General features: G+C 42.7%; 1 pseudogene; it reads right to left on the bottom strand.

Annotated features, from left to right (window-relative positions):
• Positions 1–2,800: 2,800 nt before the first annotated feature.
• Positions 2,801–3,135, bottom strand: LOC101552598 (60S ribosomal protein L36a-like; annotated as a pseudogene).
• Between the last annotated feature and the right edge of the window lie 2,427 nt (positions 3,136–5,562).

The raw sequence follows: 5,562 nt of genomic DNA, 5'->3' as shown, positions 1-5,562 counted from the left end.
AAGAGCTGCCAGTTATGGGAGGTCATCAGCTGAAACGCCGGATCACAAGAGTTCGGTTGCTCTCTTGTTTGTCTGCCTTCTTCTGTGATGAGTTTCTAGTTCCTCTTCCCCGTACAGGGATACCCACACCAATGGAGATTTCCTTTTCAAGTAAATGGTAAGCTTCAGCTTTTTATGTGAAAACTTATCATTAAGTTTAATGGTAGTAACTTACCATTAAATTTAAAATTCCATTTTTCAGAATGTTTCCTACGTCTTCTGTTCCTTAAAATTAAGAAATTTTGTGGGTTCAAAACTTGATGGGTCCAAGCACCCAACGCCCAGCGAAGCACTATATTCTCAGATTGAGCACTGAATGGCCAGCCTGTTGGCCAAGCATTGGCTGCCAATCTCTACACCACTCCCACCAGGAAAATAATAATCTTGAGACTGTAGATGTAACTAAACGGGCAATAAATGGAGTGCATGGTACACATGTGGCGGTGGCCACTGTTATCTCATGGTCCTCCAAGCCTTGCCAGCAGTTAATTCTGAGCACTGAGCCAGGAGTAGCCCCTCTTAACTGTCTGTTATGGCTCTAAAACAAAAATGAATATATAACTAAAGAAATATTTGGGTACAGGAGTTGGCATTTTCTGTTCTTCTTATAGATATAATGTCCACGAATCTGTGTGAGATGGAGAATCCACCCCCTTTTTGTATCAGCAGCTTTACTTATGTTAGGGATATAAAACAATATTGCTCTTTGCTACTGCAGGGTAAGAAAAGATGTGTTAGATTTATTTGTTTGTTTTGGAGCCACTCCCAGTGACACTCAAGGTTTCCTCCTGGTTCTGCACTCAGGGTTCACTATGATGGGGTTCAGGTGGACACATGCAGGGGGGTCAAACCCTGGTTAGTCACATGCAAGGCTAATGTCCTACACATTGTATTATCTCTCTGGCCTTGCTTGTTTTACTTCAAAAAAGGCTTAATGGTTTATTTTTGAGTAAGAGAATAACTGTTTTGTAGTAAGATGCATCAGTCAAAATGGATAAGGTAAGATAATTTATGAAGGGAAAATTAGAAAATTAGAAAATATAAGACTTAGGATATGTGTGGTTTCTTCCTGGTCGTCTTCAATATTGCAGACTTTTTTAAAGTTGTAACAGAGTAAAATAGAACTTAGATATTTATCTTTTGGCAGAATGACATTTCTATTGTTCTTAAAAGACTTTATTTATCCAATTCAGTTCCCAAATATACATATGTTGTGCATAAAAATAAATATATATATGAATTATACATTCATTATCAAATTCATTTTACAACATTATGAATCAGCTCATCATCCCATTGATCGTCAAATTTCTCGAGCGGTCTCAGTAACATCTCCATTCGTCCTATCCCTGAGATTTTAGAAACCTCTCTTTACTTGTCCTTCCTAATGATGCCACATTGGAGGCTCTTTCAGGGTCAGGGGAATGAGACCCAGCATTGTTACTGGTTTTGCCATATGAATACGCCATGGGGAGTTTGCCAGGCTTTCCCATGTGGGTAGGAAACTCTCGGTAGCTAGCCATGTTCTCCCAGATGAAGAACTAGGCTATAAAAATGTCGCTTCCGGGAGCTTGCTTTTAGGTCTCTGGATGTGGGCCATTGGTGGGATTACATGGCGCCGGGGGCAGTCCCTGGGTGTAACCGCCTAGCAACTGGAAGATGGGAAATCTGGGTGAAAGAGGCCCAGTCCTGATCCTAGCAGCCTTGGAGATCTCAGCCCCAGGTCCCGCTCACCTGGGTTCCTCTGCCGGTACCTTCATGTGTGAGGCTCGTCTGAACATGTGGAGAGTGGCCTTGAGCATGGTTGTGGCTGGGTTCCAGAGGTCTTCAGCCATGGGAGCTATCCCCTCAGAGGGGCCCTGGGGAAGACAGCCAAGCACGCGGGCCAGAGACTCTCTGCAACATTATGAATACAGATAATAAAATTATTTTCCCAAGATAAAAAGCTCTGCAGTATTTATCTTTTGTCATCTGTTTGATTCTTCTATGTTCCATTATTCTCTGGAGGTGGGTGGGAAGGATCAAGGCCACACTCCGTGCTCAGGGGACAGCAGCTACTGGGTTCTTCCATGCACCGAGTGGCTTTAAACCACCTCTGATGTCCTAACTCCTATCGGCTTTTAGAGATTACGCGGGTCTGCTCCAGTGAAGGCTGTCTAGGTGGAGCTCGAGACCAAGACTATCATAGAAAAAGAAGCATTTGCTACTGGCATGTCTGGTGTGTCTGGTGTTGAGGATTGCTGGCTGGTTTCCGCAGAAAGGAGCAGGTTCCGTTACTTATTCCGAGTTCTCCGTTTTCAACAGAAGAGGGCGCCATAACCTTCTCTTTCGTCACAGTCGCAGAGATTTAAAGATTTAAAAGAGAAGCTGTATTTAAATCCTGAAAGACCTTTATACATTTTATTGACCACATCACTTACAGTTTCACAAAGGGTACGTGGAAATGGAATTTTTGAGGTCCACCAAGTGGATTTGTGATCTTTCCTTCCCCTCTGAACTTCGATTTCTAGATTCACCCTAATTAACATAATCATAATCTATTTCTAAACAATTGACACCCTAACTTAATCAAAGATGGCATCATAGTGTAGAATTAAAAAGTGAAGTGATATTCACTTTGCCTCTCTCTTTTTTTTTTAATCGAGCAAATTTCCTCTCAGGGAGTTATTCATGACACTACTTAATTTCCCTCCTAAAACATGGATTGTTCCATCAGTCTAACACAGTTCAGGATTTCTGTCTTCAAAATAAAATATGAAGCTTAGAACTGGATCACTAGTCCCTTTCTCTTTTAATCGCTGCTCAGTTTAAAATGCTTGCATCTCTTAATGGCCAGAATTCTCTTAGATCTGCAGTTGGGCTACACACAGTCAAGTCTCAACACAATCTTCTTGTGTAGAGCCTTTTTCTGGAAAATCGGTTTTTGACCTCCATAACCACTCTGCTTCCTGTCATAACGATGCTTTTCCTGAGCATACAGAGAATTCTTATCCTTCTTGTACTGTGTGACTTTGTGGAGCTGATGTTTGCCACATTTCTTACAAAAAGTCCAGCGGGTTTTCAGTAGTTGACCATGCTTGCGGCAGTGGTATCCATGAGGAAGGCTGTCTTCTTCCTTTAACCTAAAGAAAAAGAGTGTAAATCCACTAGGATAAAGAACTTCCAGCTAGGGGCTGGAACAATAGCACAGCTGGTAGGGTGTGTGCCTTGCACAAGACCGGCCCAGGTTCGACTCCCAGCATCCCATATGGTCGTCTGAACACCACCAGGAGTAATTCCTGAGTGCATGAGCCAGAAGTAACCCCTGTGCATCACCGGATGTGACCAAAAAAGCAGAAAAAATTAAAAAAAATAAAAGAACTTCTAGCTAATCAAAAGGATGTTCAAGTCAGAGAAATAGTGAAGGTGACATGGGACTTGCCTTGGAACCCTCCAGCCCAGAGCCCAGCGGGGCCACTTCTGAGCTCAGAGCTTTGCAACAGGCCCTGAGCTACAGTAGATGTGGCCCAACCCTCTCCCCAAGCAATAACACCAGAGGGTGTTAATCACTCATTTTTATGGCACATATAGATACTAATAAATATTGATTAGCCTCTTTGTGTTAATTTATTTGTCCTCCAAAAATAGAAACATTAGAGGTCATTGCTGTTTTGAAAATGTCATGCATAAAATGAAAAGGTATTGATGTGAAACTTCAGGAGGAAATTTGAGGTGTTTTTTTTTTCTTTTGGTTCTCACCTGGTGATGCACAGGGGTTTCTCCTGACTCATGCACTCAAGAATTACTCCTAGTGGTGCTCAGGGGACCATATGGGATGCTGGGAATTGAACCTGGGTAGGCAGCCTGCAAGGCAAACGCCCTACCCGCTGTGCTATTGCTCCAGCCCCTCAGGAGGCAATTTGAAAGTCAAAGTACTTTCATTTGTTAACAAGTGATTGTGATTTCATGGTACACAGATTAATTTTGAAACTTAAAACAGGTCCTATTGAAGGATGGAAGTTAATCTTGTTTTATCTTTTTTTTTAATGAGGGAAAATTTTAAAAGGTAAGAATTTAAAGAATGTACTGCTGTTACCATAGCGGGTAGGACCTTTGCCTTGCATGTGGCCAACCCAGGTTCGATTTCTTCGTCCCTCTCGAAGAGCCCGGCAAGCTACCGAGAGAGTATCCCGCCTGCATTGCAGAGCCTGGCAAGCTGCCCGTGGCATATTTGATATGCCAAAAACAGTAAAGACAAGTCTCACAATGGAGACATTACTGGTGCCCATTCTAACAAATCAATGAACAACGGGAAGACAGTGCTACAGTGCTACAGATTACTGTTACCAGGTTGGTCTTATTGCGGAAGCAGCCAGGTGAGGCTACAGTCTATCCAGAGGTCCTAATTCCTGGACTGCATTAGTTAGCTGAGCTGCGGTGCTCCCTTGCGTGAGGCTGGCATGTGGGCACTAATCAGTTACTATGCCTGGGTCACAGGGAGTCGAGCTGACGGAATCTCGTTCTGGCGTGGGTCAGCATTAAGGACCTATGTTGCAGCCTCCCATTTGCCAGGCAGGCTCTTTGGGCAGTGGGCCATCCCTTGGCCCCAGTGTTCTCCCATTTGTAGGAAAGAAGATTTGAAGAGCAAAGGCGGTAGATTCTTTGTTCAAAGCGGGTGCTCTGAAGCCTGGTGTATTCTGCTGTGGCAGATGGAACCAAAGGGACTGTGAGGGTCCCTCGGGGCCTTTCGGCCCTGAAGAACTGGGATCATGCACATTTCTAAAATCTGTGTAATTTTTAAATGCACATGGACTGAAAACCAGGCTATTGTTTATGAATCTGAAAAAAAAGAGAGAAAAAGAAAAATGTCTCCTAATTATTTAGAAAGTTCAGATACTTAAATATGTGTATTAACAAGCATTATTAACAGTGTTTTTGGGGGTGTGTCCTCAATTTTCTCAAGACTGGTGTGATGATAAATAAGAAATTGTAAATAAGAAACTGTATGAAGTGAGAATTATGAAACTGTCATGAGATCTAAGGAAATGTAATGGAGACTGAGAAGCTAAAGCCAACCCTTCAGTTAAGCAAAAGAAGGGAGGAAGAAGCACTCCTTTATGACCCCAATCAACCAAGCCCACCAGATGTGTGGGACTGCAGGGGAGGCGACACATGAAGTGCATATGTAATGGGCAAAGAATACTGACACTGGCTGGTTTTTTTTTTCTTTTCGACACATGAAGGAAGGCCTTACCATGTGGGAAAGATGCTATGATTGTTTTTCTTTTTCTTGATAATCCCCTGTTTCACTGATAAGATTGTACTTCACTGTTAGGGAATACAAGAGAGATGCTCTCAGCAAACGGGGCTCCAAGTCACTTTCTCTTTCAACTTGGGGTCCTCAGCATTGAGCTTCTAATAAACTCAATTCTATCCTAAGCTGTCTGTTCATTGGCTGCTTGTGCCGGCATAATACTAGTTCTTTCAATTTGTTTTTGTTTTTTGACCCTGTTCTTGGCAGGGTCAAAGATGAATTGGGATGTG

The sequence above is a fragment of the Sorex araneus genome, chromosome 2 (assembly GCF_027595985.1).
Source record: "Sorex araneus isolate mSorAra2 chromosome 2, mSorAra2.pri, whole genome shotgun sequence".
NCBI classification, from domain to species: Eukaryota; Metazoa; Chordata; class Mammalia; order Eulipotyphla; family Soricidae; genus Sorex; species Sorex araneus.
The sequence above is the reverse complement of the archived record's forward strand: the minus strand, read 5'-3'. Positions and strand labels throughout refer to the sequence as shown.